Raw genomic sequence first — 14,804 nt, 5'->3', positions numbered from 1 at the left:
CCAGAGCCTGGACTTGAACCCAATCGGACATCTTGGGAGAGACCTGAAAATAGCAGTGACGCTCCCCATCCCATCTGACCGAGCTTGAGAGGATCTGCAGAGAATAATGTGAGAAACACCCCAAATACAGGTGTGCCAAGCTTGTAGCGTCATACCCAAGAAGACTTGAGTCTGTAATCGCTGCCAAAGGTGCTTCAACAAATTACTGAGTAAAGGGTCTGAGTACTTATGTAAATGTGACATTTCATTTTTATTTTGTTTGCAAACATTTCTAAAAACCTGTTTTTTGCTTCGTCATTATGGTGTATTGTGTGTAGTTTGAGTGAAAACAACGATTTAATCCATTTTAGAATGTGAAAAGTCAAGGGGTCTGAATACTTTCCAAATGCACTGTACAACAATTGTCATTTATATTGAGAATCCCCTTATCCAAATGGCGTACTCACACTCATTTACCTAGCTCTTATCAATTTGTAAATTACAGTGCATGGAGAATGGTGTTATTTCTATCCGGGAAAAAATGAAATTAGATGTTGTTCCACTTGGAACTGACAGGTTGCTTCACCATATTCATTGCTTCATTGCACGTAAAGTCGGTGGAATTAAGTCAAGGTCTGAATACAGCATATCTGTAGACTACCTTCATTTATTTGATATCCACCTCAAACAAATACCGGGTGAATAGCATGCTTTTCTCATGCTTAAGTTCTATGCGTAGAGAGAGAAGTGTATAGGAATTCTCACCTAAGAGCATCTCTTAACCAGCTGTATTCATCAAGATTGGATGGCCACGTATCCACAACCTGGGGCATTATCTGGTACCTTGTTTCTATGTCATCCATGCCCCTAATACAACCTCACACGTCCTTTGGTTCAAAATTGACACCAACATTCACTTGTTTGAGTTACCTTAGTGTCTGGCTCACGAAATTGGCTTCCTCCAAAATGGTCCAGTATAGTCTACATAGAGTAGCCTCTTAATGGAGTTAATCTCTCTGTAATCAGCTTGTGACAGTGTTTCAAGAAGCAGACATTCATGTGGCATTCCCGTCCTGGTATTTGTTAGCGAGCTTGTTTGCATTCCTGTTCTTGATGACAGATGACCCAGCAAACGCTTGCATGAAAAGCAGCACCAAAGTATGGGTTTCTGGACTGTAGGGAATGTATAAATAGTGTCCTCATTGGACCCCTGTGGAGGCTGGACAGAGGGGTGTTTGCAGTCTACAGAAGTGGTGGGTTTCTCCTCACTCACCTCTAGCTATGCATGCTGCTACTTCTGTCAACTCTCATGTCACTTTGAGCCCACTACTCATGGATTCATTCACTGTTGATATCTCCAGTCAAGAATACGGGTTAGCGATTATGGTTAGGGTGGGTTGAGCTGGCGTGTGAACATTAAGTTACAGTAGGGTTAGGGTTATGACTAGTTTCATGGTTGAGCCGGGGTGTGGACAAGAAACTAGGGTTATCGCTATTTTCAGGGTTCAATAATCCTAGATTAGCGGTGGACCACATCGGGATTACGAAATTCAATGGAGAGCCGCATTGATTTTTTTGGGACCGATTTTGTTTGTCAAAATCAATTTGCGGGCCAGAGAAAGGGCAGTTATTTGAAAATATATATGTCCATTATCATTTATACATGTTTTCTATCTAGTTTTACTCTAACCTCCTGCGGACCGATTGTATGAGCTCAGGGGGCTGAATCAAATTCTTCGCTCCAATGAATATTAGTCAGAGCTAGCAGATTCTATGGTGTTAAAGGTACAATGCAGCTGTTTTTTTTAACCTCAATATCAAATCATTTCTGGGTAACAATTAAGTAACTTACTGTGATTCTTTTAAATTAAAATGGTCAAAAATAGCTTTTTAGCAAAGAGCAATTTCTCAAGTGAGTAGCTGTTTTTGGTAGAGAGGTTTGGAACGTTCTTATTGGTCTACTAACTCATTTACCGCCTGGTGATGTCACCAGGCAGGCCAGAACTCCATCCCACTAAAACAGGCTGAAATTTCAGGCATTTGTTTCAAACAGCGCCTACACTAAAACGGTATCATAATTTTCACAATTCCATAGTATTATTCCAAGTTCATTCTGTGGAAATACACTGAGTGTGCAAAACACATGCTCTTTTCCAGCTATGATCCCTTTTTTGATGTCACTTGTTAAATCCACTTCAAACAGTGTGGATGAAGGGGAGGAGACAGGTTGAAGAAAGATTTTTATGCCATGAGACAATTGAGACATGGATTGTGTATGTGTGCCATTTCAGAGGGTGAATGGGCAAGACAAAAGATTTATGAGCCTTTGAACGGGGTATGGTAGTAGGTGCAAGGTGCACCGGTTTGAGTGTGTCAAGAACTGTAACACTGCTTGGTTTTTCATGCACGCAGTTTCCCGTGTGTATCAAGAATGGTCCACCACCCAAATGACATCCAGCCAACTTGACAACTGTGGGAAGCATTGGAGTCAACATGGGCCAGCATCCCTGAGGAACGCTTTCGACACCTTGTAAAGTCCAAGCCCAGACGAATTGAATCTGTTCTGAGGGCAAAATGGGGTGCAAACTCAATATTAAGAAGGTGTTCCTAATGTTTTGTACTGTGTACATATAAAACACAGGAAAATCACGTTTTTCACTGTACTGGGCCTGTAAGTAAAGCCAAGCCTATGTCAGAGAAAAGCGGAAAATAGCCTGGCGTATAGAACTAACTATGCAAAAAAGCTTGTTCTTGGTGAAAAGATTAAAGCCACTTAATTAGTTAGGAAATGTAATTTTACAAATAACTTAATTTCCTTTTAATTTGGGGTTTTACTTTAGATTTCTCAGTGAAATGTGAATTCTTTCAGAGTGCAGATTATATTGTGGAACAGCGGTAGAGAATGGGAGTTTATAGCTGTATGTCTTTCATCACTAGCCCAGACAGTCAGATGAATGGTAGAGCTATTTCAGCTTGGCCTTCACTTTAGTGGTGGCCTCTGTGATGGCAGCTTTCATAAAGAAAAGGATCGAGCACATTTGGACTGGTCTGTTGATCCCATGAGAAGGCCACAGTCTTTCTGTAAGTGTGAATAACACTCTTAAACCCTGTGGTCTCTGTCAAAGTTTCATAAAAGAAAGCAATGAAAAGAGTAAAGTTTGGAACAGAAAAAAATGAAAGCACCAATTAAGGATAGTTATCTTTTTTGCACTTGAAACAATGCATTAATTTACTTGATTTGTATTTATGAACTTTTTAAACATGCTTTATGAAATGTCACTTATTTTATTACATTTTTTACATAAAAAAACTGGAATAACTTAATTACATAATCTTAGCATTTAATACATTTAGCTACTGCATTATACTGGTTTGCTGCCGCTGGCACAAGCAGTGATAAAGGACTTGGAGGAGACACAATAGCTTGAAGGAAGCTTTAATTTAAAATGGCACAAATTTAAAACAGTGGTTTTATGTGGAAAAGGAGAGGTGTGCTTGCAGAAACAGACCCCTGCACTGGCTGGGACTTTATTTGGGCAAATATTTTCCATTAAGAAAATCACGAGCTTGTAAACACCTCTGTTCTGGAAAGCTTGTTGTGTCTGGGATGATAACCAGTCTGTTTGGAGAGAAATATCACTCATTTTCTTTTAACTGCCATACTTCTCCCATTGTGTCTCCAAAGGTTCTGAATGCTTCTACCCCAAAGCCATAAGACTGCTGAACAGTTAATCAAATGGCTACCCTGATTATTTGCATTGACCTGCCTTTTTTTTTGCACTGACATTCTTGCACTGGCTCTTTGCACACTCACTGGATTCTACGCACACACTCACACATACTACACTGACACTCCAACACACACACTCACAAAACCCACACATGCATATTTACACCACTCGCACTAAGAGCAAAGGTAACTGAACTAAATGACTATCGCCCTGTAGCACTCACTTCTATCATAGTGAAGTGCTTTGAGAGACTAGTTAAGGATCATATCACCTCTACCTTACCTGACACCCTAGACCCACTTCAATTTGCTTACTGCCCCAATAGATCCACAGATGATGCAATCGCAATTGCATTGCACACTGCCCTATCCCACCTGGACAAGAGGAATACCTATGTAAGAATGCTGTTAATTGACTCTAGATCAGCCTTCAACACCATAGTATCCTCCAAGCTCATCATTAAGCTTGGGGCCCTGGGTCTGAACCCCTCCCTGTGCAACAGGGTCCTGGACTTCCTGTCAGGGCGCCCCCAGGTGGTGAAGGTAGGATACAACACTTTCACTTCGCTGATCCTCAACACAGGGGCCCCACAAGGGTGCGTGCTCAGCCTTCTACTGTACTCCTTGTTCACCCACGACTGCATGGCCACGCACGCCTCCAACTCAATCATCAAGTTTGCAGACGACACAACAGCTGTAGGCCTGATTACCAACAATGATGAGACACCTTCTCTCTGTCAGCCCTGACAAAGTGGTGCCAGGAAAATAACCTCTCCCTCAACGTCAGCAAAATGAACTAGCTGATCATGGACTTCAGGAAACAGCGAAGGGAGCACACCACTGTACACATCGACGGGACCCCAGTGGAGAAAGTGAAAAGCCTCAAGTTCCTCGGCATACACATCACTGACAATATGCAATGGTCCACCCACACATACAGTGTGGTGAAGAAGGTGCAACAGCGCCTCTTCAACCTCGGGAGGCTGAAGAAATTTGGCTTGGCCCCTAAGACCCTCACAAACTTTTACAGATGCACAATTGAGAGCATCCTGTCATCTGTATCACCGTCTGGTACTGCACTGATCAGGGTCAGGGGCAGGCCGAGTGGTCAGGCAGGCAGGCTCAGTCAGGCCAGGCAAGGGTCAAAACCAGGAGGGTGAGAAAGGGAGAATGGGAAAAGCAGAAGCTGAGAACAAAAATGCTGGTTGACTTGACAAACAAGACAAACTGGCAACAGACAGAACACAGGTATAAATACACAGGGGATAATTGGGAAGATGGGTGACACCTGGAGGGGGGTGGAGACAATCACAAAGACAGGTGAAACTGATCAGGGTGTGACAGCCACGGCCTGTTGACCCTGCTATCACCCAGAAGGTGAGGTCAGTACAGGTGCATCAAAGCTGGGACCGAGAGACTGAAAAACAGCTTCTATCTCAAGGTCATCAGACTGTTAAATAGCCATCACTAGTCGGCTACCACCCGGTTACTCAACCCTGCACCTTAGAGGCTGCTGCCCTATGTAAATAGACATGGAATAACTAGCCACTTTAATAATGGAACACTAGTCACTTTAATAATGTTTACATACTGCTTTACTCATTTCATATGTGTATATACTGTATTCTATTCCACTGTATGCCACTGTATGCCACTCTGACATTGCTCGTCCTAATATTATTTATTTCTTAATTGTCAGGACCCGGTACGAACTCGGGTCTCCGGTGTGAGAAACAGTCACTTAACAAACTGAGCCACTAATAGTCGGCAGAACCCAGAAGATGAGGCAGACACAGCAGTACTTGAGAAGGTGTTTTAATAAAGTAAAAAGGAAAGTTCTTCAGGCAAAAATATAAATCCACAACGTCAAAAGTAATTCCAAGAGAAAAAAGGTAAATCCTCCAAGTCACAAGGTAAATCCACAAAGTGGAAAGTACAGCAGGGAAACAACCTCAAAAGAATAAACAAAAAAAAAATAAACGAGAACAAAACCAGAGTACCTCAAGAGAATCCAACTGGAGTAACAAATGATCACAGCATGGCTGGGGCTGGGTGCTAACATTCAAACACAGAGCAAAGAACTGAGGAAAACTAAGGGTTTAAATACATTCAAGGGAAACGAGGCACAGGTGCAAATAATAACTGGAAACAAGGGAAAAACAAAAGGGTCAAAAAAGCACAATGGGGGCATCTAGTGACCAAAACCGGAACAATCCTGGCCAAATCCTGACAGAGTCCCCCCCCTAGGAACGGCTCCTGACGCTCCTACCAGCCTTCTCAGGGTGGAGGGCCCTGAACTGACGAATGAGGCCAGGGTCCAGTATGTCTTTGGCAGGAACCCAGGAGCGCTCCTCAGGACCGTAGCCTTCCCAGTCCACCAGATACTGCCAGGACCGCTGCACCCGGCGGGAATCCAGTATCCGATGGACGGTATAAGCCGACTGGCCTCCGATGACACGGAGCGGAGGGGGAGGTCTGCCTGCCGGGATAAGGGGAGAAAAAACAACAGGTTTTAATAAGGAAATGTGAAACGACGTCTGTTGGCTTGTCGTTGGTACCGCTGTGAGGAACGCAGAAGATTAAGACGGGTCTTCCTCCACGTAAGCCGTCAGCGTCTGATGAACTTCAAGGCTGAAGGCACTCTGACTTCTGCCTCCTGGTCCGGGAACAATGGAGGGGCATAGCCAAACTGACACTCGTGCGGGGACATACCAGTGGAGGAGGAGCGCAAGGTGTTGTGCGCGTACTCGGCCCAAACAATGAAGGACGACCATGTGGACGGGTTGTTGGAGACCATACATCTGAGGGTGGTTTCCAGCTCTTGATTCATCCTCTCGGTTTGGCCGTTGGACTCCGGGTGGTACCCTGAAGATAGACTGGCAGTGGCCCCTATGAGTTGGCAGAAGGTCTTCCAAAACCTTGAGGCGAACTGGGGACCTCTGTCGGAAACCATATCTTGAGGAATGCCGAAGACTCGGACCACATGGTTAATTACCAACTCAGCCGTTTCCTTGGCAGAAGGTAACTTAGTCAAGGGGACGAACCTGGCCGCCTTAGAAAACCTGTCGATGATGACTAGGATAATAGTATTACCATGGGACGGAGGAAGGCCAGTAATAAAGTCCAACGAGATATGGGACCAGGGTCGGTGGGGAATAGATAAAGGGTGAAGGAGTCCTTGAAGGCGGAGGTGAGAAGATTTGCCCTGGCAGCACACGGGACAGGCCTTGACGAAAGTGGCAACGTCTTCTTTTATGGTGGGCCACCAGAACTTTCGCTGGATGAACTCCAAGGTGCGACCTACGCCCGGGTGACAGGTGAGGCGAGAGGAGTGCCACGAGATCGGGGCCACAATCTTAGCGGCAGGAAGGACAGGCATGTCAGTATCTTCTCGAATGGCAGGAGCGTAGACTCGGGACAAGGCGTCCGGTTTGAGATTCTTCGACCCGGGCCTATAGGTGAGGATAAACTGGAATCGATTGAAGAAAAGAGACCATCGAGCTTGTCTGGAGTTCAACCGCTTCGCCTGCTGGATATACTCCAGATTTTTGTGGTCCGTAAGCACTTGAAACGGTTGAGAAGCCCCCTCGAGCCAGTGTCTCCATTCCTTCAATGCCATCTTAACCGCTAGGAGTTCACGATCCCCCACATCGTAGTTCCTCTCGGCCGGGGTAAGCCGGTGTGAGAAGAAGGCGCAAGGGTGGAGCTTCTTGTCTTCACCCCTCTGAGACAGGACAGCTCCAACACCAACCTCTGATGCGTCTACCTCCACCACAAAAGGTTCATCCGCAGTCAGTAGTGTCAGGATGAGAGCAGAGAGGATGCGCTGCTTGAGTCCTTGGAAGGCCGTCTCAGCTTCTTTTCCCCACAGAAACCTTGCGTTGCCACCCTTGGTTAAAGCTGATAGAGGGGCTGCCACCAAGCTGAAGTTCTTGATGAACTTGCGGTAAAAGTTTGAAGCCCAGGAAACGCTGAACTTCCTTAACGGACTTGGGGGTGGGCCAATCCGCTACCGCCCCTACCTTCCTGGAGTCCCTTTGGACTCGACCGGGTTCCACTACAAATCCCAGGAATTGAACTCGGGAGGAATGGAATTCACATTTTTCCGGCTTAATGTAGAAATGGCTGTCTAGGAGGCGTTTGAGTACTTGTCTGACATGTTTAGTGTGTTCTTGAAGGGAGCTCGAAAAGATGAGGATGTCATCCAAGTAAACGAACACGAAGATGTTAAGCATATCCCTAAGCACATCGTTTATGAGCGCTTGGAACACAGCCGGGGTGTTGGTCAGGCCGAAGGGCATCACCAAGTATTCGTAGTGACCAGTAGGCGTGTTGAAAGCGGTCTTCCACTCGTCACCGGGTCTGACCCGCACAAGATGGTATGCGTTCCGCAGGTCAAGCTTAGTGAAGACAACTGCTTCCTGGAGCAGCTCAAATGCTGTGGCCATAAGGGATAGCGGTTACGGACGGTTATGGCATTGAGTCCCCGGTAGTCGATGCAAGGACGTAATCCACCGTCTTTTTTGGCCACAAAGAAAAACCCTGCTCCCGCCGGCGAGGTGGACGGACGCATGAGGCCTGCTGCCAGAGCGTCCGAGGAGATAGGGAAAAGATCCGACCCCTGGGGGGGCAGGTGCCCGGAAACAGGTCGATGGGGCAATCGTAAGGTCTATGGGGTGGTAGCATGGTGGCCCTCTGTTTGCTAAATACCGGTTTGAGGTCATGGTAACACTCGGGAACTCGGGACAGGTCGATGGATTCTAGAGACTCGGGAGGAGAACTCGGGGAACTCGGGAAGATACAAGCGGCTTGGCACGTAGGACCCCACTGCTTGACAGTGCCCACAGACCAGTCGATGTGAGGGTTATGGCTGTGAAGCCAGGGGTAGCCAAGGACGAGAGGGAACTCGGAACAGGGGATCAGATGAAAGTTCATCACTTCCTGGTGTTGGGAAACTGAAAGTCGCAAGGGGGTAGTGACGCGAGTGACAAGTCCAGATCCCAGAGGGCTTCCATCCAACGTAGTAACCCTCATGGGGTCCCTTAGAGGTTCAGAGGGGACGCCATTCTCCTTCGCCCAGATACCATCCATGAAGTTTTCTGTGGCTCCAGAGTCTACCAAGGCTTGAAGGGGAAGCTCGTGGTTGTCCCAGGAAAGGGTGACTGGAATGAGCAGACGGGAGTTGGATGGATGGGAGGAGGTTATGTTTCCTGTTACAGTCCTCCCAGGCCTGCACGGGACAGTGCGTTTCCCTGGAGCCCGGGACACGTGGAGCGGAAATGGCCCGGTTTGCCGCAATATAGACAGCATCGCTCCCTCATCCGGCGGTCTCTCTCAGCCTGGGAGATGCGTCCAATCTGCATGGGTTCCGGTGGAGCCAGCGAGGATGAAGGTGGGGACTCGGAGCTGGGACCGATATGAGCTAGGGTGAGAGGTCTACGGTTGAGTTCTCTCTCTCTCAGATGCTGGTCTATGCGCGAGGCCTACTTGATCAGAGACTCGAGGTTGTCCGGTGGTTCCCGAGTGGCCAGTTCATCTTGGATGGTGTCGGAAAGACCCTTTAGAAAGCACACTGTGAGCGCCTCGTCGTTCCAGCCACTCGCTGCTGCCACCGTGCGGAACTGGATGGCATAGTCCGTCACGCTGCGCCGACCTTGGCAGAGAGTCAGGAGCTGTTTGGCTGAGTCAGGGCCGCTGGTAGGACCTTGAAACACTCGCTTGAATTCCTCAGCAAAGGCAGAGTAGCTGGCACGGCAGGGACTTTGGGCATCCCACACAGCAGTAGCCCAGGCTAGGGCTTTTTCCGACAGCAGGGTGATGATATATGCGATCTTGGACCGGTCGGTGGGAAACGACGAGGGTTGCAGCTCGAAGGAGAGAGAACATTTGGTGAAAAACCCCTTACAAGCACTCGGATCACCTGAGAACCGTTGGGGAGGCGGCAGACGAGGTTCAGCCAGGGGGTTAACTGCCACGGGCACTTGAATCTGAGCTACTGGGGCGGGAGCGGTTGCCGGGGGAAGTCGATCAGATATCTGCTTTATGGAAGTCAGCATCTCCGACAGAAGTTGTGAATGTCTAGCCATTAAGGCCTCTTGCTGAACCAGAGCAGCTTCGTGGCGTTGGACAGTCCCCTCGTGGTGGGACAGCGTGACAAAAAGGTCCTGGAAACTGGCTGCCTCTGGGTTCATTTTGGCTCTGTGTTTCTGTCAGGACCCGGTACGAACTCGGGTCTCCGGTGTGAGAAACAGTCACTTAACAAACTGAGCCACTAATAGTCGGCAGAACCCAGAAGGTGAGGCAGACACAGCAGTACTTGAGCGGTGTTTTAATAAAGTAAAAAGGAAAGTTCAGGCAAAAATATAAATCCACAACGTCAAAAGTAATTCCAAGAGAAAAAAGGTAAATCCTCCAAGTCACAAGGTAAATCCACAAAGTGGAAAGTACAGCAGGGAAACAACCTCAAAAGAATAAACAAAAAAAAAATAAACGAGAACAAAACCAGAGTACCTCAAGAGAATCCAACTGGAGTAACAAATGATCACAGCATGGCTGGGGCTGGGTGCTAACATTCAAACACAGAGCAAAGAACTGAGGAAAACTAAGGGTTTAAATACATTCAAGGGAAACGAGGCACAGGTGCAAATAATAACTAGAAACAAGGGAAAAACAAAAGGGTCAAAAAAGCACAATGGGGGCATCTAGTGACCAAAACCGGAACAATCCTGGCCAACTCCTGACATTAATTCCATTCTTTTACTTTTAGATTTGTGTGTATTGTTGTGAATTGTTAGATACAGTATTACTGCACTGTTGGAGCTAGGAACACAAGCATTTCGCTACACCCACAATAACATCTGATAAATCAATCAAATGTATTTATAAAGCCCTTATTACATCAGCTGATGTCACAAAGTGCTGTACAGAAACCCAGCCTAAAACCCCAAACAGCAAGCAATGCAGGTGTAGAAGCACAGTGGCTAGGAAAAACTCCCTAGAAAATCCGGAACTTAGGAAGAAACCTAGAGAGGAACCAGGCTATGAGGGGTGGCCAGTCCTCTTCTGGCTGTGCCGGGTGGAGATTATAACAGTACATGGCCAAGATGTTCAAACGTTAATAGATGACCAGCAGGGTCAAATAATAATAATCACAGTGGTTGTAGAGGGTGAAACAGGTCAGCACCTCAGGAGTAAATGTCAGTTGGCTTTTCATAGGCGATCATTCACAGTATCTCTACCGCTCTTCCTTTCTCTAGAGATTTGAAAACACCAGGTCTGGGACAAGGTAGCATGTCTGGTGAACAGGTCAGGGTTCCATAGCCACAGGCAGAACAGTTGAAACTGGACCAGTTGGACTGGGGACAGCAAGGAGTCATCAGGCCAGGTAGTCCTGAGACATGGTCCTAGGGCTCAGGTCCTCCGCGAGAGAGAGAGAGATAAAGAAAGAGAGAATTAGAGAGAACATTCTTAAATTCACACAGGACACCGGATAAGACAGGAGAAATAGTCCAGATATAACAGACTGACCCTAGCCCCCCCCCATCACTACTGCAGCATAAATACTGGAGGCTGAGACAGGAGGGGTCGGGAGACACTGTGGCCTGTCCGACGATACTCCCGGACAGGGCCAAACAGGCAGGATATAACCCCACCCACTTTGCCAAAGCACAGCCCGCACACCACTAGAGGGATATCTACAACCACCAACTTACTATCCTGAGACAAGGCTGAGTATAGCCCACGAAGATCTCCGCCACGGCACGAACCCAAGGGGGGGCGCCAACCCGGACAGGAAGATCACGTCAGTTACTCAACCCACTCAAGTGACTCACCCCTCCTAGGGGCGGCATTGAAGAGCACCAGAAAGCCAGTGACTCAGCCCCTGTAATAGGGTTTGAGACAGATAATCCCAGTGGAGAGGGCAACTGGCCAGGCAGAGACAGCAAGGGCAGTTCGTTGCTCCAGTGGCTTTCCGTTCACCTTCACACTCCTGGGCCAGACTACACTCAATCATAGGACCTACTGAAGAGATAAGTCTTCAATAAAGACTTAAAGTTCGAGACCGAGTCTGCGTCTCTCACATGGATAGGCAGACCATTCCATAAAAATTGAGCTCTATAGGAGAAAGCCCTGCCTCCAGCTGTTTGCTTAGAAATTCTAGGGACAGTAAGGAGGCCTGCGCCTTGTGACAGTAGCGTACGTGTAGGTATGTACGGCAGGACCAAATCGGAAAGATGGGTAGGAGCAAGCCCATGTAATGCTTTGTAGGTTAGCAGTAAAACCTTGAAATCAGCCCTAGCCTTAACAGGAAGCCGGTGTAGAGGCTAGCACTGGAGTAATATGATCAAATTTTGGGGTTCTAGTCAATATTCTGGCAGCCGTGTTTAGCACTAACTGAAGTTAATTTAGTGATTTATCCGGGTAGCCCGAAAGTAGAGCATTGCAGTAGTCTAACCTAGAAGTGACAAAAGCATGGATTCATTTTTCTGCCACATTTTTGGACAGAAAGTTTCTGATTTTTGGAACATTAGGTAGATGGAAAAAGTTGTCCTTGAAACAGTCTTGATATGTTTGTCAGAAGAAAGATCAGGGTACAGAGTAACGCCGAGGTCCTTCACAGTTTTATACATAAATATGTGTATGTGACCAATAAAATTGTATTTAAATTTCATTTGACATAGACACACTTTCAAACTATTCACATGCGGCTGCTAGTCTGTTTATTATCTATCCTGATTGCCTAGTAACTTTTACTCATACCTACTTGTACACATTACCTCAACTACTTTGTACCCTTGCACATTGACAGAGTACCAGAACTCCTTATATATATCCTCGTTATTGTTATTGTTATTTTATTGTATTACTATTTACTTTTTCCACTTATTTCCTTTTTACCTCTGCATTGTTGGGAAAGGGCTCGTAAGTGAGCATTTCACAGTAAAGTCTGCACCTGTTTGTATTCAGAGCATGTAACAAATTACATTTGATTTTGATTTGTGTTTGCTCAAGAACAGCTCTCAAGCACCTACCTGTAAAAACATACTACCCCTAGCCACAACCTTACCTCCAACCCCACATTCTGTTGTATTGTTACTCCGATTGAAAAATTATACACTTGCCCTGGCTATACTAAGGTTGTAATTGGGGTTTGTAGTACGCTGGTGAGCACTTGGGTAGGGTTGGTCTTCAGGTGCATATGGGGCCCTTGTCTGGTAAGGATGACTCGATACAATGTCACTTGTCAGCTCTGCACTTTTATAGTGGATGTTTGCTAACTTTAAAATGCCTCCTGTGAGCACCCATACAGCTGCCATTGTGCCAATGAGTTGAGCCACACACTTTGACATGGTTGCATTTTCCAACATTAACTGTCAACATTAACTATTTTCTGTGTTACTTTAATTTCTTCTCACTTTCAAACTGAATTTTAAAAGCCTTGACTGGGGGTTTGCCTTTATTTGCAGACCACTATGCTAAATGTGATGTGTTTGAATCAAAATGCCTTGGGTGAAGTTGTTACATTTGAGATTTTCTTGACTCTCTGCTATAATGTTTACTGTATTTCAAAACTATGTTCTGATTTCTGTTTGGCAAGAAAGGTTGTCAAGTGTTTAGGTCTTTAATTTAAAACAAATCACAATGTGTTGTACTAACTCTGTAATACTTTCGTATTACAGAGTTTAAACAGAACATTATTTCTTCAGTTTACGGTATTCATTTCCTGTACCATGTTCCCTTTACAGGGTGTGAAAGTCTGGAATTAATTTTCTGTTCCCAATCAGAATGGTCCAATCCAAAGGTTATATAACTTCACCTTACTGGAAAGCAATGTTTTTTTAATGTGTAAAATTGCTACATTATTATCTTTCAGCGAATGTCCTTGATTGTAAATATTAAGACCATAGTAATTGAATTATCTGTCTCATAAACATATCTTAGGTTTGAGAAAGCTGGATTTTATTTTGTATAACATCACTTAGGTTTAATAAGTTATTTTTCTACTATGAAAATAAATACTTGAACTGAATAACACATTTGAATTCTTTAATAGTGGCATATTTTTTTATTAAAAAGATCACATTTGCCTGGTTAACCTCAGTGCCTCACCCCTGATTGTAATAAGCAATGTGCGGAAATATCAAGAGTTTTGAATGTTATCCTTCAACTCTGAACATTAACTTTACGTGTCTGAATGCATTAGGACTGGGAGCTTACTCTGTTATGTTTTCTGTCTCATGACTATGTGTAGCCTCCCAGGCCTCCTTGCATCTCATGTTGTGAATAATTTACAGTAGAAACTGTATTGGGTACAGTCAATATTTAAATGGCTGTGCTAATAGCAAGAAACTACTCCTATGAACACCTGCCCTCTGGAGCACTCAGTCATCAACGCTAATCATCCACAGCTTGCACAGGAAGCTGCTGAACTTCCTGTTCACTTGACTTCATTTCCCCGCCTGTTGCTGTTGCCTCATTGTTTTCCCTTGTGTTTCTTCCTCCATAAGCTTATTTTCCGTTCACACGCATATTTATTCTGTCTTATGAGGCTGCTCAGCCCTCCTGATTGGGAATATTGATTGTGCAGCACAGTTTAAATGGCCAACCCCCTAATCTGTATTAAATCACCTTTCCCTTTCACACTTCACTTAATGGGTTCCCATGTGTTCGGAAAGCAGCTCAATCCTCACCTGCTCATATTTGGACCCATCAGAGGCTATTAGCACCCCAAAGGCTGTCTCTGTCTCCACTCTACCCCGGACATGCAGCTGCTTTCTGCACTCCACTTGACGATAACATTAGATTTAGCCCCTGTTTACTTAGTGCTGAAAACTGGACTATTATATCTAGAACAGTCAGGGCCCCTGGTGGTTCAGGGACAGTCTATAGATAGCATAGGGGTTTTAGGAGTCCCTTAAGTAGATCATGGGGCAGTGGAGTCATGTGAACATGTGACAGTGGTGATGTGAAGATGCAATATAGGAGCCGTATGTTGCAACTGCTGGCTTATCAAGTACTGTATACAGGTAGCGGAAGTTCAGTCCTTGTGAAGTTTCTCTGCGTAAAGATACTCACAGTAATGAATGATGAGTTG

The sequence above is a fragment of the Salvelinus alpinus genome, chromosome 19, assembly GCF_045679555.1.
Source record: "Salvelinus alpinus chromosome 19, SLU_Salpinus.1, whole genome shotgun sequence".
Lineage (NCBI taxonomy): Eukaryota > Metazoa > Chordata > Actinopteri > Salmoniformes > Salmonidae > Salvelinus > Salvelinus alpinus.
This window is presented reverse-complemented; position numbering follows the sequence as displayed.